Source organism: Macrosteles quadrilineatus, unplaced genomic scaffold (assembly GCF_028750875.1).
Source record: "Macrosteles quadrilineatus isolate MER2022 unplaced genomic scaffold, UCM_ALF_1.0 Scaffold_9__3_contigs__length_116548681, whole genome shotgun sequence".
In the NCBI taxonomy this organism is placed as follows: domain Eukaryota; kingdom Metazoa; phylum Arthropoda; class Insecta; order Hemiptera; family Cicadellidae; genus Macrosteles; species Macrosteles quadrilineatus.
The window spans coordinates 103694821-103722020 of NW_026542602.1; the positions used below are offsets into that span (position 1 = coordinate 103694821).

The following is a 27200-nucleotide window of genomic DNA, read 5'->3' on the forward strand; positions in this document are numbered from 1 at the left end:
ACTCCTCTGTGCTTAGATAAATTCAATTATGTTTAAACATAGTTAATAAACACCTCCATTTTACCCTTAATTTTTAAACCCGCATATTTACTCTCCGAGTGAGGTTCACCCTCGAGAGAGTAGGGGGTGGCGCTACATGACAGAGGGAAATTTTGCCCCGACAGGGAATCCCGCAAGTGGCAGCCTGACTCCGGGACTAACAGACCAACCCTAGTCAGTGAAGCTGCAACCGCGCGACCCAGCACTGCCGTGGTCCTTCTGGAGTACGGGGATGTCCCATACACCGGTCAGGCGATGATTATACTCCTTCATGCTCTACCGTGAGTACCTAGAGTCAGTAGGGCTCCGCCCCACCCGCCGACTGGGCGGAGTCCTTAGTCTACCTAGTGTCATAGCCGAACAGAGTGTTAGGACTCTCTGTGTAAAAAGTGTGTATTTAGCTAAATGCTGGTATATACGGGTAGGAGATGCAGGGTCAAACGAAGCTGTGCAACGGAGATCAAAGAAGCTAACGTGACCCGCTATTGATCCGGCTAAATGCTTGTTAATTATTTTAACTCCCGTCCCAGTTTTTGAATAAAGGTCCCTTGAATTTGTTAAACATTTACTCAATCAGATATACATTTTGTGTAACACACAACACACAATTGTTGTAGTAAATGCTTTGTTGAAATTTCAACATTGAGTTGTCTTTTAAAAATAAAGATTATTTACTTATTTGGTATGCCACATTTGCATACATTTAAGTATCTACTTAATAAAGGTCTATTAAAATTAAAAAAGTCAACGGGGTTTGTAGTTTACTTTCCATTTATTGAACTTGTTCGATAAATTCACACAAACTCTGCAATGAAGCCATACAATTCATGTTATTAGGAGCTAACTACATAATGCTGATACACTTTAACACAGCTGTTAATATCTATACGTACGTTGCACACTCTAGTTTTAATTAAAAAATATACAATTCAAACAAAATATTGGTGAAAAGCTGATTACATTCGTGCTATCAATTTTTTATTGAAACAACTAGTTTAGACTAGACTAACTACTTTAGACTTTGATGACCCAATCATGTTGTCTAAAACATAATGTAATAACCATTTTATCAACATATATAATGAAAATACATAGATAGTAACGAGACCTGGGTTTGGACCGTTGCCTTTCAAAATACGTATACAATCACACTGACGTATATAGACCCAATAAAAAGTCAGAATAGTTGATTATATAAAGTGTGATAGCATTAAATACGCTGTCTTATAATATTCCTAACATTTAATTTGAAACAGGTGAATAGCGAGGTAGTAACGAAATGTTGATCAAGTGTATTCAATTAATTTATAATCCACAGCGGTTGCAGATATTGTTGCTGAATATGATTACATTACTCATTATCAACATTACCTACATAATTTACATTTATGATTGGGTCAGTGCAATCGCTTTATTAAGAACTGATTGGGTAATACTGCACTGCCACTTTAACAAATTGGCCTTTTAGAACATTGGTTACCCTGTTTAAACCTTCCAATGTTATTTATTTTTAGAATAGTTATTATAATGTTAAAATAATGAAATGGTCTGGTTTCTACGCTGGTGAAATTATGTTCATCAGTAAGTATATCAAAGCAGGTATGTGTAGGTACAAGGTTCTAACACTTCTTAAAAAATGTATCACCTACGCTAAATAAGAAAAAAACGTTTATTATAGTGTTTTATATACTTTTCAGTTTAAACAATATTATACCTTGTAAAACCTTACAATCAAGTAATTTTAACGAATTTGTACTTATATAATAAAATTACTCATATTTTATTTTACTCATATTATGAGTAAAGTAAATTAGTCGACCATACATATTCTTACAATTATTACAAGCATATTAATATATTTTTGGAAACAAACAATAACTGCATATTCAAGGTTACTGTTTCGAATTCAAAGTTTTTAAAATGTGTTTATAATAATTTATAAGATTGACGACAATAATAAAATATAATTTATAATAATTTTCACATACCTAACATATACACACACAAATACCGACTTTTTATTTACATTCAATGATTATAATATGTTTTTATTGAACTTACTGGTTCTTTTTGGTATTTTAACTACTAATATTAACTTTTATCTATAATTTTAATTCATAAAATGGAGTGTTATCCGAACAAAAAACTAACTGTCGTTTTTGAAAGTAATTAATGTTTAATTTTTACTATAGAGGTCTTATTAACTAACTAGTCATTCCGTTACGTTGAATTAAATCAACAACTAATACCTGATTATATATTAAACGATAATGCGAAATATATTCCGATCAAAGTAAGTAAACAAATATTGGGAATGATTCTAAATGAGCTTATGGTTTGATAATATACCTCATTAATTAAATTACGTATTTCTTGATGCCAATTATCTCGTTTAATCAATTAAATATGTTAGCCTATATTTTTTTATCCTTTATGCTGCGTTAATAAATGATCAATCATAAGAATTCGTTCTGCCTACGTTTTGGGTTCTGCAGTTATTATGATATATTGTTATTTATCATGATCATCATCAATTCTACTATTTCCGGTTTTTATTGTTTTTATCAATGTAACCAATATTTTGTATTAATAAATGGTTTGTTGCATAATATTAGTGTATTTATTTTTAATTTTTAATATTTTTTAGTAATGCTTGAGTAGTGAAAACAATTTTTATATTTATAAATTATTATAAACCAGATCGATCAAGAGAACCCCTAAAAATGTAAGGAACTACGATCATCATCAGTGTTCATAACTTTCATACAATGCTAAATATATTTCAATAAAGATAGATTCACCTGTTATTATGATGGCACGTAATAATAATCACAAACATATACCCGAAATATAAATATAATGGACGAGTGAATAGTCAGTCTGAATTTCAATCTTTACTTGTATGGATTATGATTTCATGTTTCAATTCAATGAAACAAAACAAATTTAGCAAAATACTGAACACAAAAAACGGAATTAATTGCTTACGGACGCGCATCACCATTGGAGTTAAGATACTAGAAACTATTTAAAATAACGGCCACAACTATTTGAAGTTACTCTACCGTATACTTAAATTATAAATTCATCGAATAGTTTGTTATTGTATTCATGATCGTAATATCTGACATAAGTAAACTTAGTTAACGGTCTAACTCCTAAGTTGGAGCCTGTAGCACTGCTGCGAAGTTGACAATAAGCTGGACTCTTGGTCGAACTGCTGCAAATTCTTGGAATCGCCTTAGGACAAATTTGCTCAAACTTTAACCTAGCTTTGCCGCATGTTAAGATAGGACTTAAGTATTTATCTTAAAAGTTGTAAATATGGAATTAACTTTTCTTTCCTCCACATAGTAAGTATGGAATCTTTCCGTTAAAAGAGTTTCCATACACATATATGTTCTTTGGGGCATCATAGACGTTTGTATGGTTATTAACTTCAACGTTTTAGGGATTTAAAAATAAAATGAAACTGTTAATAGTATCAATAATTTATATACAATCAAATAATTATTAAATTAAATTATATATTCGATTATTTATTTTAGTTTCTTCGTAACAAGTCTGTATACAAAAAGCCATCAAACATTAAAACGTGTATTTAATCATTCATTTTTTATGCAAAGTACATTATTTTAAAAACACCCACCTGTAGAAAATAAGTCTATGTAAATAATGAGAAACTTTATTACTTAAAAATAAGTTTGAAACTATGGCAAAAAGAAACAGAAACTCATTTTTAAATGCTACGATAAATACAATTTTGTATTGTGATAAGAAAATTTAAGATACTTCAATTTTATGTGAAAAACTACAACCACATCGTAACACCACTCTGGTGTATTACATAAAATCCGCTAATATATTGATTTCCAAATATATATAAATCCGGATTAGAGATTTATGTTTGTCTGATAGTAAACAAACGCTTGTGTGACCAGCAGCCATTAGCTCCCTTAAAGAACTAAAATATCTTTCCATTCCATTGTATCTTGCTTCTTTATTCTGTAACGAATTAAAAACTCATTATAGTTGAACTTACAAAATCACTCTATTAGCGAATTTCCCTATAGGGAAGTAGCTATTACCGTAGGTCTCATGGTAAGACTTAGGCCCGGGACCGATTTACTTTTTCATTTTGATGTCCCCAGAGGCCAAAAACACCATTCGTTCAAATTTTTATATATGTATATATATATATATATAGATATATATATATATATATATATATAGATTTATATATATATGTGTCCGTGAACACGATAACTTGAGTAATTTTTATCCGATTTTGATGAAATTTGGTTTGAAGGTGTAAGGCGGGATAAACTTGAATGAGTTCGCGATCCAGCATGATCGGACCATGGGAACAGGGTTTTATGGGGGGTTTTATGAGGTAAAAATTGGTTTTTCTCACTTTTGACCCTCAAAACACAAAATTTCCCAATTTTTCTCTAAACCTTCTTAAAGAGCTTAAAAAAACAAACAATTCAGTATATCAAAGTGTTTTTGTACGGTTATTGGTTACGGAGAAAACTAAAAAATTGTAAATTTAAAATTCCCATGTTATTCTTATGGAGAATATTGTAAAATGTTGTAGTTTGCTTGTTTATGGATATCTTTTGTTCAAACTTGGCAAATATATTCATTTTCTACTAAGCAATAATTATTTTACTTAAAACACAAACTTTATCAGTTTCCTTGTAGCAGCAAACCTAGGTACTTGTTAAACCTAATCTATATATTAATAGTGTTATTTAAATAGCTCGATTGAAAATCAATTCAGCCAAATGGAAATTCGCTTAGACGGCAGGTTTGCTGCGGCGGGGGTATTTTAACGTAGTATTTTCATAATGCATGAGTTTTTACAAAATCTAAATATTTGAGCAAATACACTAAATTATGTCATTTAAACTATTTTTTTGGAAATAAGTTTTCAATAGACTTGTCTGTTGAAATACATAATCTAGTTTTCACAGTAGGTCGCCTGAATTCAGTGTACAATTAAGACGTTTTCATGAAGCAGAGTGGAACAGTATTACAATGTCCTGCCAGTTAACTGAAAATCTTCTAATAAAATATTATCGTATTCCCGAAATAAGATTGAGAAAATCATTAAATGTTTTGCTATCCAGTTTTTTTTTTTTTACCAAAACATTAAAGGAAGTCTGTGATAAAAATGTTTTTATGATTTTTTTACATAGAACAATACACAAAAGACGTCTCCTTATTTGTCCATAATAGCAATTACAGTATTGGAAAACCATAAAATTTATATAACCACTATAAACAACTAACTGTATTACATTGCGGAATATTTTCCTGACGATCGGACATCAAGGGATGTTTTTCCGATTGCTTTAAAGCTTAGGATTTAAAATACTTTTATTTGTATCTCGTAAAAGTGATACAGGGGGTCCACAAAAGAACAGAAAGATTTTAAAGGCAAATACTGATACCAAAGAGACTATGTTTAATTATATATATATATATAAAGCTAAAACATTAAAGTATTATATTGTCTGTGCTAAAACTCTCAAGTTTCATTCGATATGAGCACCATTAGTGACCTAGGATAAATCTAAGCGAAATTTGACCTCTTCCCAGGTTTTGGTCAGTACTTCAGGGGATGTTGCACCAGCACATGCGATTATTCTCTGTCGGAGGTGATTTAGATCCCGAATCTGCACCGAGTATACGTCATTATTCCCCCCCCCCCCCCAAAGGAAAAGTCCAGATGAGTCTTATATGGACTCCTAGTAGGCCATTGGATGGGCCCTTCCCTGCCAATCCACCGATCGTCGAAACGAGGTTTAAGGATTCCACAAACCATATAATGCACTGGGCCTTTTGATGTGGAGTTGAAATTGCACTACATTATAAAAATGTCTATTTTAACTTATAATACCAGCTAATTTATGTTCAACAATTTACACACAGAACCGCAATGAGGCCTGTTCAAACGAGGAACATCAACAGATTAGTCGTTAAAAAATGTACAACAAATAAACAATTGATGTTAATGCACCAATGGTGCTCATATCAAGTTATACAATGCTTTTAGGAGAATTTTAGCTTGAAATACATGTAAAAAACATTAAACATAGACTTTTATTTGATATCGATATTGACCTTTAAAATGTTTCAGTTCTTTTGCGGACACCCTGTACTATATGCAAATTTAAGGTATACTTGTAACGGCTGGATCATATAATAATAATCTAGGCTACGGATATACTCATGGACATGGTTTAACTTAACTACTATGTTTGTCGTAACAAGAGCCCATAACAAATTGCCTTGTCAAGACTGATTATAACAGTACGATAAGACCTTAATCTCCATTTGTGGTTATGATTGGAATATCCAAATAAATTTATATAAATTCAAATTTATTTTAAAAATTAACAACTTAATACACATTGTAAAAATGACATAAAAGTTTTACAAGTTTGTTTAAACCTAATTATGATTATGGTTATAAATGTGGTTTCTTATAATGTTAATAGGCAATATTCTGTATATCAAAAATTAATCCGTTCAATACCATGGGAGTTTTTGTAAATAAAATGTAAGGTCATTACGTATGTGGCATTTTCCAAGGAGATACAGAAGACACAAACGTTTTTTGGAAAGCGGTCCAAACCCAAATGCTTTGTGTGTATGCCGGGAATCGAACCCGGACCTTCTCGTACCTAATTCCGAGACAGCTAACTCTCATTTTCTATGGACAATCCCTCTTTACACCCATGATATTTCTGAAAGTACTGTACAGAATTACGTACAATGCGTCAATTCAAGACAATTTCGATTTTCAAGGAGAAATAACAATACATACGATGGCTTAAATACTTTCATATAGTACCTTGGTGACGACTAGTTTCGTTTCCTTATAGGAATTGTGTCAGGATTAAGGATTATATTTAGAGCTAGAAGCTGAAGTGGCTGATCACTAGGAGCGAAAGCTCTTTTTGGTACGCAAGCGAGGTGCAGCTGAGCTTGGAAATACGTAAAAAGACACTCGCTCTGTGTGATGAACAACTTTTTTTTCTCATACTCTGGAAATAACCTTCTAATCGTTACATATCACATAATTTGAGGTTATTCAAAGTCGTCATAAATGTTTACATTTCTGTTGTTTAAAAACATAACTTAAAAATCGTGTGATTAGCAGCGTTTTCTTAATGTGTGTTTCAAATAGAAAACAACACAACACAAATTCTGAGGTTAGCGAATCGAAAATTTAGCATCGTGTTTTTCCCCCTATTTAAAGTTTCTCGAAAACAATGGTTTTGCGCATGATTTAGAGAACTAAAAATGGCTGTTTTCCAGAAAGTAGGCTAATATGGAAAATGAACTTAGAGGAGCGTTACAAAATTTCATGGAAACGCTTGTGATCGTGGATGGAACGTTTATTATGACTCAAAACGAGACAAACCTACAAGAACAGTTTAACAGGACCGATGATGGCTACACAACAAGATTAGGAAACAAAAATATGCTAAGTAAAATAATTACGAAACCCCCTGTAACCAGATGGATGGACTTAGTTTTCTTTTACAATTACGGCCCTTACATAATGTTATTAAATAATGTTACCAAACATTGCATTGAAGAAACTACCTTTTTATAAAATATTTGATGAAGAGATGATTTGTAATTAGTTTTGTTAGAAAATGTAATGTAAACTATTTTTATGAGTAAAGCAAAGGGAAATACCTAGTTAGAAACAACGTCACACAACAGTGTTTTCACGAAAGGTTTATTCTATCCGCTAAACTCTCTGAGTTTTGTTTTAAATCGCCCATGTAAAAGGAGAGAACGCACTTTGTTTGAGCTCCATGCGCTATCGATTTTAAGAGCTACAATTCAAGAGACATTTTAACTCCCTTAACAACCAAGCTCAGAACTTTAGATTAAAACTTTCTCCGAAAATCTTAAGGTAGCCGTGCGTAAAATGTTCAACTAAGATTGTATTACTACTTAGTACCGACTACCTTTCTACTAGTGAACGCTTCTGTTTTACACAGTCCAACAATGGTTTGGTTCAAAACAACAGAATGTAAATCGTCGGTATTATATTTATTTGTGAAACGGAATTTGGCAATTAATTATTTTACAGTAAATGTTACAAATAAATTAAATTTACTCAACCGTAAGTAGATTATTAAAAGATAAACACCGGTATTTTCCAATTACGAAATTAATCTTAAACACAATGAAAATGTAACCACTCTGTTATCAATACTCATTTGACGAACAATGTGATGAAAAGCTAACAACCGATATATCAATAGTTTGTTGTGATTCTCATTTAAGTAAATTACTTTCTTATAAAATATTTATTTTTAAAATAAATATGATCTTTTAAAGGTTATTACAGAAGTTGACTATGTTTGTATTGAAATAAAAATCATCTTATATCTGTTATAGGTCGTTAGTTTTCTATAGATACTAAAATACCGTTACATTAGTGTGCGTGGGGGCAAAGATAAGTGGTTTTTTACGAATTGGTTGAGTGAAATGTTTTGTTAAGCTCATGGAAGCAAGTAGAATGTAGTACAACCATAGATAGGAGTATAGACTACTCCTTTAATCTATGGTCATAACTAAATAGTATGTGGCTGAGCGATCTAAGTAAATGTTTTAAAATGTATTCAGACATGACCAAAATGATTTGCAAATGCCTTGCTTTCGTCGTTTGTAAGTAAAACTTACGGCACGAATCCACGCACATGAACTATACAGTAGTGTTTAACAGTCTTTAGTCTGTGGTGTTAGAGGTATCTTTAGCTAGTTTAAACCTAGAAGCTATGCAAATTCTTAAAACATTAAATGAGTAAAATAAAACAGCAGCACAGAACGCAATGGTTTGTTGGAAAACTCTCTTTGAAAAGTTGGCAGAGGACTAACCGGAAGTCAGTTTACCAGGAGTGGTGTGCAGCATCCGTTTCTGGTTGGCGATATGGTTAGTGTTCATCTGTGTTGGCGTCCTATTGTTAGGTTTTTGTTTTGTTTGTTATCAACCCACGAGAAAGTACAGAGATGGTTGACTAAATAATACCTGGGGATTATGCACTATAGTTGTAATTACTCTTCATTATAATCATGTAAGTTACGTGAATTTATTTATGGCAGGCACATTTATCACAGCGAAGTATTTTTAAAGATATCTAGACTAACACTGCGTTTTTTATCAACATCATCGATTATAAACTATCATTTTGTTAATATAGCCGTATTATTTATTTGATCTTTAGAATACCATAATCTAGTTATAGTAGTTTACGCGACTATGCGTAAAGGTAGTGTTAACGACACAAGTAGAAAATTTAAGATATGAGTCTTGACGAGTGCCTTAAAAAACTTCTACGAGTTAACACTATTTACGCAATTTGCGTACACTACTTTACCTACGACAGTGTTTTAACTACTAAAAATCACTACTCATAACTTATAAGAGAGGTTATGTTTTCGTTTTACAACCTCTCATTGTCACTGAAAGTGATGCAACGAAACTTTGTACCAAACACTAATTGCACCACTCAACAATTAAATTGGCCTGAAAAGCTGATTTAGTTGAAGTTCGAATTATTACAATTTTACTTCTTCTCTCTTATTCCTTGAACCTCATTGGTCCGTTACCCGTTTTGTTAAGTAAAACTATGCTGCTATGAAAGTAAACAATGATGTTATGTAAAACTGTTATAATTCTAAAAGCTGAACTGAAACAGCTACTTTAAAATACAGTCGTAGGTAAAATATATAAGACAAGTTAATATAATGTTGACTACTGTATTTTGTTGATTGGTATTGCAACAAAAAAGACCATATTTGTTTTCCCAATATTATTTTCAACTCCACTTTTCCCGACAGGATAAATATGCATTGAGTGTTCTTCTTAGTGAGTAATGTTAACGCTTACGCACCTAAACATAGAATTACAGAAGGCGTTCAGTTAAAAATATAAGCCATAACGATCGCCGCAACAAAATACACTTATAGTAAGGTAATGCAGTATTAGATCAAACAAGGCAGTTTTAACTAGAGGTGTTTCACTATACACTATACACTATACAGTACGACACATCTGTGACACACAGTTTTGTATAACGAGAGAAGACCGTTGCGCTTGAGATGGTCTATTGTTTCAATAACAAGGCACTCCTGTAGATCTCTCGTTAGGAGTATTCACTGTGTATAAGGTTTGTAACCGCTACTTTATACGACTCGTCTCAATTATACTGTGACACAAGGTTTTGTATATCGAGAATCACACCTAAGATGGGCTATTGGTTCAATAACACCATACTCCTGTAGATCTCACGGTAATTGCCTGTCTATAAGGAGTATAACTACTACTTTATACAAATAACATCAAATGAGACATATGAATGTTTATACTACCATAAAATAGAATTGAACTTAATTTGGTATAGTGTTTAAGCATCAAAGCACTCTTTAAAATATTTCCTTAAGTAATTTTTTAGTGTACATGGTTCGAAACTTTTACTCAAACTTGTACACACTAACATAAAAGGTTTGACATATTTTTGTGTATTAAACACTTGTAGCTTGATAACCTACTACAGTTGTTACCGCCACAATAATTTCATACCAGAAAAATATTACTATTAAAACAGGGTCTGATTCGTTTAAACAATCTTTCGTTATTTTAAGTGAACTAGTTTAAAGACTTTGTAGTCAAGGCCCATAGTTTGGGTTACCTGGGTTAAAAACCAAGTACAAACAATTAACTGAAAACTGTGAAAAACTTCAGCACATTCTTGGAATATCTTGCGGTAGTAAAGACTGAAGTAAATTCTCCTTTTTACCCAGTATATAACAAATAACAATAAGAACACGTTATTGTTAGTTTAAAAATACAACAACAAAAAACAAAAAAACTAAAATGGCGATAAAACACATTAGATCTGATACAAGCATTATGAAACTTACACAGGCGTGATTATGGGGAGAGGTTAAGTTAAGGTAATACGCCTAAACCATAAATTGAAGAAAACGTAAATGGTATACGGAAAGACTTTAGGTTTTGGGTTCGCATTATAATTCTTTTCAAATTGGCCTAGACAAAGCAAATTAGCATTGAAAGGTCAGTATCCTTAACAGATAAATAGGTGACCAGGTTTTTAAATTCATTCCAAACTCATACTCTATGATATATGACTACCAGTCAGTGGCTAGATTAGATTTTGAATTCAGCACGTTTTGTCATCCACAAAGAGCAGTTTATCCTGCATATTCTTAAGGAGCATTCCATTGTTTTTTAATGTTATAGAAATCTTAACTTTGAATCAGTGAAGTTAAATATTTAAGTGTATTGCTGTATTTAATTGTGACTTTATACAAAGCTTCACTATGAAACAAATTATCAAGCTGAATGATGAAATTATGAATTATGAAACTGTCAAACCAATCATATAGGTACTTACTAAGTCGTCTGAAAAGTAATTCAAGCTGTAACTGGTTAAACGTAAACAAATAATTTAATGGTCTTCAGTTCAATTATAAAATAATTCATTGTACCTGCGGAATGAACCATTAAACAATTATTCTTGTAAGGGTTAGGTGGATATGCCTTCATCCTTCTGAAGCAATATTTAAACCACCCGAATCAAAGGGTTTAAATCCACCGACTTGTGCATATGCAAAATATTTCGTTATACATTCACTTAACTAATAATTTTTATTGTAATTAACAGTTGAATTGCTAGTTGTTTTAAAACTGTCTACTTTATTTGTTGCACATTGAGTTTTAGCGTAATGCAGTGTAACTTAATCATTTCAATTATTTAAACCTTTTTCTTGTTAAGTTACTACAACAGTTAGATTTTCATATTCTCTTTTTTATATAATATAACAATATCTTACATATGCTCATTACACAAATTATCAGATTTTTAGTTATCATCCTTTAGGTAAATTCACTATTAACCATTCGGCTATGTGATAAAATAAAAACAAATGTATCACTATAAACTTGTAATGGTTAAAGTAGAACCATTTAGAGGAAAACTATGGATGAGAAAAGGTGTTATTTGGATGTTCATAGTACTACCGGAAGTCAGTTTCCCAGGATCGGTGTGCAAGTCCTTTTTCCGGTTTAGTATCATATTTCTTGTTTTCTTTCGTGTTGTGTGTTATATAGGATTTATTAGTAGTGGGAACCTCTCATAAATACACACAAAACATTTCAATAAACTATATTTGATTTACTTTAAAGTTTTAGTTATTCACCATAGTATTTGTCTTTTTAAGGAGAATGGGTAAATATTTGTCTAGTATTTTACTATGTCTATTATTCATCTCATACACTATACACATGAAACTTAAACCCTGTATGTTTATCGTGGTGCACCCACCAACTAAGGTGAAGCTAAAGAATTGTTCGTATGTAACAATTTCGTTTACACAGAGCTAAGCATCATAAGGTCGATTGATACGCACCGTTTCTTCACCTGCCAAGCGAGAATCATATCCATAATATAACATTAGGAAAATAAATATATAGCTTTGAGGTGATATAGCCTACATATTTTCAAACAAACAATGGATAACTCACACTAAAGACAGGCAAAGCCCGAGAACACGTCCACAACCCCAATCAGAACAAACATGGTGCTCATGAATAGTGCACACTAAGATACAACCGCTGTTGGTATAGGAATACATACAAACAAGCTTTGCCACCCACGGATAACAGGACAAGTCATGTCGACGAATGTATTGACAAGTCTACGGCGCTTAAACCTATCCATACAGGAAAACCTCTTATCAAGCCGATTTTGCAGCTGATGGAGGTAAATAACCCAAAACAGTATTGACACATGTAGACGTATTAACTTTAACACAGAAAAATAACGGTAACAATTTTCTAAAATACTATAACTTTTGATTGGTACTACTGCAACCACGATAAATTCAATTCATTCGAGGAAATTTACCCATATTTACTTTTATTAAGTTGAAAGGGCCCAAGATAACACTAACAATGGTGGCCTTAAATGTACTTTAGTCATTACAATATTAAGGAATCCTGATAGACACTTAAAACAGATTTTCCTACTTTATTTTAAATCATGTATATGGAGAGCAAAGAAACCTACGTATGTCGACAAAACGGATGAAAATAGGGAACATGTGCACATAACCAAAAAACTTCAAGATATGGTGAATACGACAGCATACATATAGGACACACACTGGCTGGCAGAAGTGAAATTAACAGTTTATATAAAAGATATTTAATTGAAACGAATTATTTACAGTAAATAAATACAAATAGTTTAATTTTTACTTTAAAATATTGAGTTGATTTATGATTGCTGTTTTGTTAACTTTACTATCAACATTAAAAATATCATTGAACTAACTCAATAGGATAAACGACGAACTAACTTCATGCTCGTATACTTCATTAGAGTATTATTGTTCAAGAGCAAACCTTAATAAGGGACTTAATGATGTAAGATAAGAGTTGCAGATAAGCTCCGAAGGTGAGGTTACAATCACTAATGTAGAACCAATCTCCACGGAACGCCGCAGGAGTGGTTGGTCTTGAAAATTGTTACCCAACTTTGGTGTTCTAACCTGCGAAATTACAGCTCAACTTTGGTTAAGCATACTATTGGGTTCTATAGAAATTAAAAATAAATGTATTAATTTATTATTAGTTGTTGCTAATACATTAAAAAAGAAATGTCCCAACATACAGAACAATATAGGTTAAAATTCATCTGGAAAGTTATTCCTCGATTTTATATTAATTTGTGTAGTTTAAAACCTTCTACAATGATAATGGATAATATAATCTTAATATTCTATAAGATTGAGTTAAATAACTTAATATAAAAATTACAGTGCCATTATGAAATTTATCCTTCAAAATTCTACAGAGTTTTGATCTCTCGTTGCTAAGCTTAAATGATGTGAAAGCATCGCATTTTTTTCCAAAATTGGATAGCTCTAGTGACTGGCAAGTGGGAGGAAAACGTAAGAAAATCTTGCATTCTTGTTCTATGTGTAAAACTGATATAGTGATTTATTATTCTGTTGCTTTTTTCTAATTTTGGAATTGATTTAGATACAGATAATTTTATATTCTGTATTCATTCAATTACATAACAGTTTAAAATACAGCAACATACAGTTGTACATGTTGTAGATGTTCTTATGTCCATTAAAGGGAAATTTATTAACATACAGAACATTATGGGAGGGAATTCATTTAAGAGGGGATTCCGTGATTTTATTTTACATTATGTAGTTTTAAAATTCTTAAAACGTTAATTACCTTTAAGAACTTTTAAGAACCTCCCTTTACCTTTATATTGGGTGTCGTTTCCATTTTAATTGGCAATATAATATAATATACACAGTATACAAGATCAATTGGGTATGTTTGTTACGACATTTTAAGTTAAATGCAGTTTATTTTGTGAGTTATGTAATAGTATTCAGTTATTTGCTTAGAATACTCAGTGGCGTAACACACTTTTACGGGCCCCCCTGCAAACTTATTTTTTCGGCCCCCCCTCTCATGAGTTATTTTTAGACCAATCGATACAACATAATCAAACGCCCTCCCCCTCCCCCCAGAGTTATTTTTGGACCACCGATACAATGATCAAACAGATTAATCATAAAAAGAGTGGTAAATAAATTATGAAAAAACATTAAATTAAAAATTAAAACATTAAACTATGGGTTATGTTCAATAAAAGGGTGTGTTAAGTATTTCAGTTGTGGTTTGATGAAAGTGTTACATCGCTACATTACAATATCAATATTAGTGTCTGTAGATAGTTTTGAAATCAAACAAAAAACTCTTTTTCCATCCGTCTATCAGAATGTTTATATCAAGGAGGTTAGACATTTTACATTTAATTTATCACACATATTATCCATTTTTATTACCCTAATAATTAGACTTATTCGTTCATTACAAGGCAAAAATGTGGCTTGAATTCACCTATTAACCCCCTTAGGCCCCTTAGTTGCCTTTTGCTGTATTGGCTATTAATTAGCATCTGTATCTAAGGAATATTGCGGCCTTAGTCCCTTTCAAAACTAAAAGGTTGGTCCACTCATCCTACACTCATCTCCATTAAGTCTTGGCTTAAAATACCTATATTGGTATTGTCGTCATTTCAAAGTAAAGTATTAAAGTAAATTATTTAAGATGGGGATGCCACTATGTGTATATTTTAACCCAAATACGAGTGAAGGATGAGAAAGTATTAATTTATTAGGTTAGTTTAATCTTTGGTTATAATAAACTTATACAATAAAACCTGGTTAGTTTAATATATTGACGTACTTTTATCACAGGCTAAAATAGCCTATTGCATTTATTTTTATTTTATCTTTGTATGGATTTCAAGCGTCTTATTATGTTGTAAGCGTTTATCTTACAACAAATGTCTTTAGTATTAGTTAATTGTGAGGTAAAATAAGATATGGGCTTACAAACACAGTCTGTAGAGTAGCAGTATATTGTATTTAACAAAATCAAATCAATGTTAGGACAAAACTAAAATGAAAAATAATACAATATTAAAAGCCCCAGCCAACGTTCATGACTCCAGGCACCAAAGTAACAAAATGTTTGCGGACAACATAAGCAGTGTACGAAATCACCTAGAAGTAAAATATTTCTCGGTGACGAAAGTATGATTGCATAATAATCAAAGCCCATTTCAAACACCTAAATAATCAAACCCACGTTATAACACGTTACATTTGTTACCCCTGTTCGTTATCACTGAAGAGGCCTAACGAAACGATAACTGATAACAACATATTATTAATAACATCAATGTTATTGCTTGTTCAATCCAATTATTGAATGAAAGTTAATACATTTAAATAAGGATGAACTCCAATTTTTCGGCCCCACTCGTCTCAGGGGCCTCTCTGCTCCCCGTTTCCCGCTCACCAGTTCGCGGGCCCCCTCAGCTCCCGGGCCCCCCCCCCCGCATTGCGGCCCTTCTGTTACGCCACTGAGAATGCTGTTATAAAATTGGTATATTTTGTCATAGATACTTGTCAAAAGAATAAAGCAGGATCATAACTCAAATTAGGGGTTCACGTCGTATCTTAAGAAAATATACGTTTATCCTTTCTTGAATATTATATGAGTGAATTCTGTAAACTTGTTGAACAACAAATTAAAATAACGGGAACATGGTTATTATATTTTAATTCCCATTGTGCTTTTGACTCTATGGTGACCAACTAGTTAAAATCTTGACTTCTATACAGTATTTCCTTTAGGAAAAAATGTGCCTTCTTTGTTTGCTTTTTAAAATTTCATGATGTTGACATTTCAAAACAAACTTAACAATAGGACGCACAACGCACATGCACACTAACTATATCGCCAACAGGAAGGGGAAGCTGCACGTCACTTCTGGTAAACCGACTTCCGGTTAGTCCTCTGCTAAACATTGGGATCATAATATATTTTTATTTGATATTTTTTTCAATAGTATGCTCGATGTTGAACACTTTCTTGTTGATTCCTTTATGCTAATGTGATGCTAAAATTATAACTACTAGATTTATGTTTGTATATAAATTTATTTCATAGGTACGCACGGCAGTAGATTTAATATTAGTGAAACAAATGCCAATAATAATTTGACTACAATACTATGGTCTTAAATCATCCGTTTTTGTATTTCCTGATTATGATAAGGACTAAGCCTTAAAATTGTGTACAGTACCTAGTTATTCCAACGTTCTAGGATCTTACAAATTTGTGTTAAACATCTAGATAAGCCGAATAAATGCCAGGAAAGCAAGACACATCGCCTTGTTATATATTGAAGATATTTATCTTATGAACTTGGCACGTATGTTGAATATTTCTTTTTGTAAGAAGTTATATTTTAGTCATTCTTAGGACGCAGTCCAACCGGTCGTGGAATTCGTTTCCTAAGTGCCATTGTTGTCCAAGTTTACCGTACAAGTTAAGGCTAGAAAATTGAATTTGAGAAAAAATTAGATAAATCCGTTTTTAATTATCTAATAATTAGCTTATGTTTATATAAGATTTGCATGCTGTTGTACAGTTAGAAAAATATTATTTATCTTAACTAATATGATATACTACTATATAATATACTATAGGCCTAATATTATACACACAATATTGTTGTGCGCACAATTATGTTTGACCATTTAATAGTTTAGCCTTTTTTATCACAGACTAATTTATTTTAACATATAACATATTGTATTTGAGATATAACTAAGTGCGTTTTTAAAACGCCATTGTTTTTTGATAAACAGTTATTTCTGTTTAATTTTAACTTTATGTATGTTACTTACTAGATGTTTGCACGTACACTTAATGTTTAGATTAGTGTAACTTTTGTAAGCCGAATTTACTCACATTTTGAATTAAATGTATTTATGTTGGTTTAGTAATTGAGTTACTACTGAATTTAGTGATTAATATTTTATGGGAAGTTTTTTATTATTGATTACTTAGAGGTTAAATAAACACCGAAGGCTTACGTTCCTATTGTCATTCAACCAAAGTAAAACGATATTTCTCCATGATTCTGCTTAAAACACTGCATGCAAAATAAAACCTATATCAGGCCTAAAAAAAAAAACTATGTTGTTGAACACACTTGCATTATAGTATCAAAGATAGCTGAAATAACATGTAGTTTAATTTGAGTGTATGCTAATCATTTGTTCCAAAAACATTGTGTTGAGTAAAACAGCTCTCATTAGAGCCAAAGGTTCTACCATAGATAAAAGGAGTATAGACACTCTTTGTCTACTTCTTTTAATCTATGGTTCTACGATATTACCGCATCAACATGACTAAATTGAATGTGACCATACAATATGCAATTATTTAATATTAAAATTAGTATAATTAAGATTCATTAAGGCTAAGCATTCTCATTGTATTAAATTTACGCGAGTACCCTAAAAATAGTAATTATTTTATTGTACTAACAGAAAAAAAAATATTATAAAGGTCTCATTTACTGTTGAACATTAACCTTGTTGATGCAAAGACCTACCTTTGCATCAACAAGGTTAATGTTCAACAGTAAATGAGACCATTATAATGTTTTTTTTCTTATACACATCCTAATAATGTTTTACTATCATACAATTGATTTTGATTTTGACAGATCATTTTCAGTGCGGCAAAAACGCAAAATATTTGTGTGTAAGCTTGACTAACTAAAATACCACAACTCCATTTAGCAGTATGTGATGTGTACTATTACGTACAATTTCAACACGTGATATCATTTTCCCAGCTTCTCCATTCCTGGCACTACTTTGGCTTATTTTTACTAGCTTCACATATCGTCAGATAGGCCATACAATGGCGTCATCGTAGTCAGTTATTGTTGATAGTTCCGCCTTTAAATAGATTTAAGAGGCTCATTTTCTTTGTGGCTATTACCCTTTATTATTCGGATATGATCTTAAAATGCAAATACAGTGCAACGGATATGACGTTACGGTTTTATGTGCTGCACATCACGTCGCATTCAGTACATATCTCCATTTTTACCATTTAGTATATCACACGTTATACGATTTAATTCGAGTTTATGAGTGACCCATGTTTTTATGTGTAGCTAAGCATTACAATTTGTAAATACTTGTGTAATTTTAATTATTGTAGATGCTAATGAATATTTGTAATCGCATAAGGGAGATTTCAGGAACGTTTCAGTGACAACAATGTTAAAAGACTTATCTAATTTAGGTCTAAAACTCAATTGTATTAATTGTAAAGATGTATTTAATATATAGTTTGTATAATAATAATAATACCTAATAATTATTTATACCAAAGGACTTACAGTACCTGGTAAATATTGGGCCTTACCTAACTGATTAAATCTCGTATAATATATCAATTAAAACTCTCCATAGTTTTAAGACTGCTTGTTTTATAGGTTGATGGTTCGATGCATGGTCAAACTTAATCACATGTGATGATTGTAACTCGTACTTACAGACACAATTCATAAATTTGAATGAATGGTGTTTTAGCCTCTGTCTCTGGGAATATAAAAAATAATAAGTAAATCGGCACCTTGTATTGGTCTTATGAGGATTACAGTAATATGTAATATCCTATTCATCAAAAAGAAAATTCTCTGAACGTATACATAAGTACAGTAAAATAAGTATGTTTGCTTAATTTTTTAATATTATTATTCAGTATATCACCAAATTTACAGGGTGTTAACTTTAAATTTAGAAAGTATATTAAATTAGCATTAACTTTATGCACTCTCACAAAAGTTATACGGCATAAAATTATCTCTAATGAAGATAAATATCATCATAGGTATTACATCTTGTATCACGATGACTTAAAAGCTTCTCTGAAGAAGAGGTTATAAATATTGAATAAAGCTTTTCCAGTCAAGTCTAGGCTTCAAAGAGAGTGTCACATGACTTGCATTAGGCCACTCTTTTGATAATACCTTACTTCATTACAAACTTCAAGACATAGAATAATGCTTAAGAACTGCATTAGGATTGTAAGTCTCTTACGGACTTGTCTTTGTTAATTATTTGCTAATTACTACACGAATTACATTAATGTAAAAATACGTCATCGACTAACAACATACAAACAACCGGTTTAGTTTGTAAACTCGTCTAGCGTTACTTTGTCCGTTCTACAGTTCAAGGAATTTACATTTACACTATTTAAAAAATCATTAGTACACAACGTGATTTTAGAAGCTTAAGTCAACTGCATAAAACATTTTTGTTTGTAAATGTTGCCTTTGGTCTGATTTAATAAGTTATGTAGCAAAACATAGCCATTAAATTATTTGGAATGTATAAACATTATGTCAGGCGCAAGTTAGGTTAAATAAGAGTAAATATTTTGGCAAAATCAAAGTACTAAAAGACCACGCATTACACATGGGTTATAAAAGGCTTGTTATTTAACAATAAGGATGCACATACTTGTGCTTGCAGAATACAAGATCACACTCTAAACACTCTGCGAAGCTAATGGAAATAACCTGCAGCATTACTAGAAACGGATTAAATGGGTAAACAATATTCTTATGACCGTAAGAAATTTGCACTAATATGGTTTATATTACCTGGCTTCTATCTGCGATCCTCGGTAGATTTAAGAAACTACATCTGTTTCATGCCTTACATTGGCACATCCTCAGGTTTGGTGAACGCCAGCTTTTCTATAAAATATCCCTCGGAGATGAGTTCGTCATGGTTTTACGAAAAACATGTAGACATTTGAAATATTCAAACACTAATAATTAAGAAACGACTGTGAAACGTCGCGACTTATCCATCACCGGCGCCGCATCACGTTTCACAGTCGTTTCATAATTATTATTAGTGTTTGAATATTTCGTGCTTGTTTTCGTGTGTGTAAATGTCTACATGTTTTTTTCGTAAAACCATAAATTAAAAGTAAAACCATGACGAATTCATATCCAAGGGATATTTTATAGAAATGCTGGCGTTCACCAAACCTGCCAATGTAAGGCATGAAACAGCTGTAGCTTCTTAAAACTACCGATGATCGGAGACAGAAGCCAGGTAATATAAACCTTATTAGTGCTAATTTTAACGACCTAGTGGCCAACCATCATGAAAGTAAGAAATTCGTTTTACATACACATTTTTAGGTGTTTTGGAATTAACTAAGCTTACGGTGAAATGTTTTTTTGAGTTGGTACCGCACGAAACACAAACACACCATGCAATAGATAAAGTTATTTTCGCAGTTAATTGTGTTTGGTAACTGTGTTTTAATACACATTGCATTTTTGTAAAAAAATTTAAAATATGTAAAGGTTACACAGTCCGTTATTAGGCTAAAGATATCAAACAATTTAAGACGAGAAACACACGGAAAGAGCATTTCTTTTTTTGTAACTCCGTAAAGAACCTAAATCAACAAAACAACTAATTAACATTGAACTTCGCTCTTGTTGGTGCAAATAACTGAACTTTGATTTACTTTATACCATAAGTGACTTGCTGTATTAAATCACGATTAGTTTAATTTGCATAATACATGATTGAACATTGTATACTGACATCAAATTTAATTACGTTGATGAATTAGCATTAGAACATCTTGTCCCGAATAAGATAGATAGCGACCTAATAATGGAGCTGTTTTACGCAGCACATTGTTTTTAGACAAATCACTTCCATTATTAGTTTTAAATTATAATGCATCTTATAACGGTTAGTTTATATTATGAAATTAGTTTTCATCAATATACCTTAATTAATATAAGACAGTTAGTTACTTTTATACGTAATATTATATGTAGAATAAGGTAATTAAGACGTTGCGTTTTATTTTGACTATATTTTAATGAATATTTAGGTTTAGTGCAACATCCGACCTACCAAACAGAGTAATTATCAACAGTAATAAATAGCTAAATTAATATAACAATTGTTTAGCCGAGTTCATTTCATCAAGTCGTATTATATTTCCAGTAATACTTATTAATCTTGAATGTTATTTTTTAATACTACACAATACAAACAAAATACAACAATACAAACAATAATACAATTAAAACTATCCAAGAGCTTCAAATTTAAACTGTTAACAGAGTAAAAATTGTATTTCATAAATAATATTGAATTGTTTAATATTATTTTTGCAATAAAATACATAAGTATTTTGATTTTAATTTTAAAAATACAGGGTGGCTGAAAAGTAACTTGCACCCCCCCCCCCTTAACTTTTCAACCATTTGAGATATTTGAAATCGGTTTGCGGCAACCTTCTTAGATATGAGGGGCTACAATAATTATGGTAAATTTTGATAATTTAGCCCTTAGGGGTAGCCATGGTAGGGGATAGCTCAATTTTTTTTAAATGGCAAGTATAGTCGAGTTTGTAATAATTTTACAGGTCTTGACGAAACAAAACAATTGACATAAAGGAAACGAAAATCGACCCACTAATAACAAAATGGCGCCCTAAAACGTATGAAATCCAAATAACCATGAGGATGGGTGAAAGTTAACTTGCACCCCCCTTTATCTTTTTAACTATTTGAGATATTTGAAATCGGTTTGCGGCATTGAACTTACTTGACTATAATTGTCATTTGAAAATGTTGAGCTACCCTCTACCCCTGCTACATATAAGGGCAAAGTTTTCAAAATTGGCCATAATTATTGTAGCCCCTTATATCTAAGAAGGTTACCGCAAACTGATTTCGAATATCTCAAAGGGTTGAAAAGTTAAGGGAGGGGGGGGTGCAAGTTACTTTTCAGCCACCCTGTATATTTGTTAATATATTTTTTGTATAAACAGGAAAACTTTAAGTTATAACTAAAAGAACTTAATTATATTAATAAATGTGTTTCTGTATACAAAAATTAGGCTAGATAGTGTTTTGCAGATTCGCCAGAAAAAAAATGAAAAATTTGTTTTACAAATATTCTAGCTATATGTATATTTGTTAGAGCAGTTTGTCTACACTATAAACGTCAACATAAAACATTCCTAACATTAGTGTCCACTAATAATGTACAAGAAAAATCCCCTCCCATGATAAGGCAATGCTGTGTTATCATAATATAATGATTTGGCCAACAACAATAGCGGACAGGAAACAACTGCCATATCCGTTTGGACTGCGTCCTAAGAGTGCCTAGAATACAGCTCCAGTAAAGAGATATTCAAAATTCAGTGCCAAGAATTGTCGTTCAGAAGATAAATAACTTTATTAGATAACTAGGTGACGTTTCTTACTTTTCTGGCAAATATTCAGCTTCTTTATAGTCTTTAACAAGAAATTGCGTTGAAAACCTTAAAATCACGCGGGTTTATTTAGTCTTTACGATAGAACGACTTACTTAGATTGAGATTGTTTACTAGAATGATTACGGTAGGGGTGACTAACACGTGTTTTGTGTCTCACCCCTTTGCATATTAGGAATTACAAAAAAATGGATGTATATAATAATTTTTAGTATTAAAAAACACATTATTTCAACCAACTGTTACCTGATTTTGTCAGTCATCTATTGTAGCCTGTATCGTAAAGGGAAACAAAAAATAATAATGTGAACTGATTAATTTTGACATTTGATGGCGCATTGACACAATTAAATCCATGGGAAAGGAATTAAAACGTCACACGTACAATAAAAAAGGACAGATGAATATATTTGTTTTCAATATTTTGGCAAAGGACTAACCGGATGTAGGTTTACCAGGAGTGGTGTGCAGCTTCCGCTTCCGGTTGGCGATATCGTTAGTGTTCATCTGCGTTGGCGTCCTACTGCTACGTTGGTTTTAAAATGTAAAATTTTCAAAATCATAAAAATCATTATATGTTGAAAAGTAAGTAAAAAACTGTTTTAGGAAACATGAAAAAACTATACACAAATTGTTCATTGGTTTAAGTTGTTTATTATTGATTAGAAGCCGTTTTAGGTATGAAATAAAATTTTATTTTTAATTTGTTCTAAACTAGGACTCTCTATTGTACAGTTTTACAGATTTAACTCATGTCACATTCAAAACGCATATACTGTACTTACATTTACTCATTTGTGTAAACAAATGTTAAGCTGTGCTTAAGGCCAAATATTTGGGCTGATTTTATTTAAACCATAATTAGAAAATAATAAATACTTTTGCATATGCAGTACGCAAATTGCCAACACAATAAGTTTCACTTAAATTTAAGGACAAACTTAATATTATAACTGTATTACCTTTAAGGTAGCCATGTACTTAAACATGAAAACAACTGTATGTCGATGTATTTTAATTTGTTATGTAATTGAATGAATACAGAATATAAAATTATCTGTATCCAAATCAATTCCAAAATTAGAAAAAAGGCAACAGAATGATAAATCACTTTATCAGTTCTATACATAGAACAAGAGTGCAAGATTTTCTTACGTATTACTCCCACTCGCCTATATTGAGATCTATCAACTTTTGGAAAAAAATACGATGCTTTCACATCATTTAAGCTTAGCAACAAGAGATCAAAATTCTGTAGAATTTTGAAGGATAAATTTCATAATGGCACTGTAATTTTTATATTAAATTATTTAACTCAATCTTATAGAATATTAAGATTATATTATCCATTATCATTGTAGGAGTTTTTAAACTATACAAATTAATATAAAATTAAAATAAAATCATTAATATAAAATCATTTCCCAGAGGAATTTTAACCCATATTGTTCTGTATGTTAGGACATTTCTTTTGGATTCAATGGATTGGCAACATCTAATAACTAATTAAGACATTTTATTTTTAATTTGCATAAAATCCAATAGATGTGATTTCGCAGGCTAGAACACCAAAGTTGGGTAACAATTTTCAAGACCAACCACTCCTGCGGCGTTCCGTGGAGATTGGTTCTACATTAGTAACCTCACCTTCAGAGCTTATCTGCAACTCTTATCTTACATCATTAAGTTTCTTAGTGATGCTTTAATCGTTCTTGAATAACACTACCCTAATAAAATAAAAGATTTAGTCTGTAGCTAATAAGTTTTAATGAGTTAACCGGTGATATTTAAGGTTAATAAAGTACTGATTCGCCAAGAGTCATGATCTTCCTAAATATTTGTTAACTTAATCTGTTTGTATTAGTTAGTTTCAACATTACATAAAAGTTAATTAAACACAGATATAAATGTGTTACATGATCGTAAACACTTTCAAACCAAATTGGACGAAAGTCTTTGTGTTATATAAGTTCTAAACCAAAGAGGTAAATCCTTTTAAGAGCTTCCACTTCTTAAAAAATCTAGAGATAAAGATAAAACGTTTTAAAGGCCAGGGACGAAAACCAAAGCATTATTTTAATAGTAAAGTTTAACCAATCTTTATATTATTAGGCAAGCATGTTTCTTGAAAACCTTTTTTCTCAGTTCGTGTGCCCGCAAGGAAAATCTACTCATGATTTTAGAATTGTATTTTCCTGTAGATGTGCAGAATCACTATATAAATTTAAATGGGCTCAAAAATAGGCCCAAAAACTAATTTTAAATTTTAGAAAATTTTGACATGGGCGTTATGGGTTGCTATTCTTTTTTGGAAATTAAACAGGAAAAAATCAAAACAAACTGAAGAAATTCCAATCACATTATTTACAGCGTGGGGTGAAAATAGAGAAGTCTATACATTACATATTTTTGTCGAGTTTTCGACCAATGGATGCCTCTAGTACGTGTAAATATGAAACAGTGGACCAGGATCTAATAATTAGGCTTATTTTGTAATGTTATAAAGTTAAATTTTCTAAATTTAAATCTCTCGATTTTGCCCCACTGGGCTTCAAATTTTTTAGGTTCAAGGAGAAGAGATTCAGTGTCATCTGAATGAATAATTTCTTTTATTCCACCACAATTTCTGTTTAAAACAATTAAACTATTTACATCCACTTTCTTACTAATGACAAAATTGTTAACCATTTCCATTTTAGTAGTAAATAAAGGGATAATTTTAAATACTTTAGCAAATTTACTAAGACTATAAAGGCTTATAATTTTGTAACTGGGCTTCAATGCGTGATATGCTATGATTTATTATTATGTTATTGAACTATCAAATTGAGGTATTCTAACTACTTTTATTGTTTTAAAATCTGCAATTTTACACGTTTATAGTATATTGCGAAATATTTGAAAGATCTCTAAGTCAAAGTATGTTTCATAAAAATTGTATATTGATAATATATTAAACATTTTCTTCTTTTTAAACTTTCGTGGGCATGACTCTGACAGCAGATGACAGAAAGTACAGAAATCAAACGAATTATTGATAAACAATGATTGAGCAACCGGGTGCAGGAGTGCCAATTCCAAGGGTTTCGTTTTCGTCATAAGGACTTTACTGATAATTTTACCCTAATTATATTTTTTTACAAAACCCCTCTACTTTGAACTCTTGATGTTTACTGTTATAAGCTTATATAAAAAAAACACAATAAAGAATTGACCTATAAATTACATCAACTCAGCGGAATAAAACCAAAATTGCCTTTCTTTCTAAGTAGTGCTCATTCCCCTCATTCCATTCCCAATTGGCTGCAACGCATTTCAGTGGAATGTCCAAATTGTATTAGGTTGCAGCTATTGTATGCAAATATTTTAACCGTAAAACATCTACATAATGTTTAAAATTTATTTACTGGAACTGTTCACAAATAATTGTAGTTCATAATCGTTTGAACTTTATAAATAAATGTTCAATGGATTTATAATATATAAAAGTTAAGTCCATACATTTGTCTATATATTGTGCAATCAAACAACTGAAACGTTCATTATGTATTCAACCATCCTAATTTTGAACTCTTATTTTGTATCAATTATTTATCCCACACAAAGCAATTGTATTTCTAATTGTTTTGCTTTTTGTAAACTAAATTGCAGGTTAAGAGTGTGTACTTTTACTCAGCAATAAGGTTGTTAATACACCCGGGAACATACATATATTTATACACTAGCTGTAACCCGCGGGCTTTGCCCCGTTTAACTTCTTAATTTTCAAGATTATCTCGTTCGCATGGCTCAATCACGTCCTGGTTGAAGTTTGTTCGCTACGCTCACTCACCTTTAGGTAAGAGCTCGTTCGCTACGCTCACTCACCTTTAGGTTGGAGCTCGTTCGCTGCGCTCACTTGCCTTCAGGTTAGCTCGTTCACTACAATAACTCGCCTCCAGGTTGAAGTTCGTTCGCTACGCTCACTCACATTTTGGTTGCAAATTAGCTGTTGTCATAAATGTAAAAGAAATAATAGTGCTGCACCCTGTTGGTAATCCTTGTAACTTTAATGCTATTGAACATCATAAAACAGAACCAACTTGTTTAGTTGAAACAGCTGTTAAGATTAAATAATTCCATTTCTCATAAGGTTAACATGGGAAACTCCAGAGCCACTGGGGCGGAGCCCGAAAGGATTTTTGAAATAAGAATATGCCTATATGTTAATCGGGAATGTGAGCTATCATCATGCAAAATTTCAGCCCAATCCGACCAGTATTTTTCGCGTTCACTTGTCACAAACATACATCCATACATCCATACATCCATACATCTAAACTTTCTCATTTATAATATTAGTAGGATTATAATTTATGCA

At 31.6% G+C, this 27200-nt stretch overlaps 1 protein-coding gene across 1 annotated transcript in view; it reads left to right on the forward strand.

The window, feature by feature from the left end:
- The first annotated feature begins 217 nt into the window (after positions 1–217).
- Positions 218–27200, forward strand: part of LOC129002590 (acetylcholine receptor subunit alpha-like 1) — a 300058-nt gene continuing 273075 nt past the window's right edge. Inside the window, exon 1 of the mRNA XM_054430512.1 lies at positions 218–320. The gene's annotated coding sequence lies outside the window, so the exon portion shown is untranslated. The remainder of the gene's footprint in view (positions 321–27200) is intronic.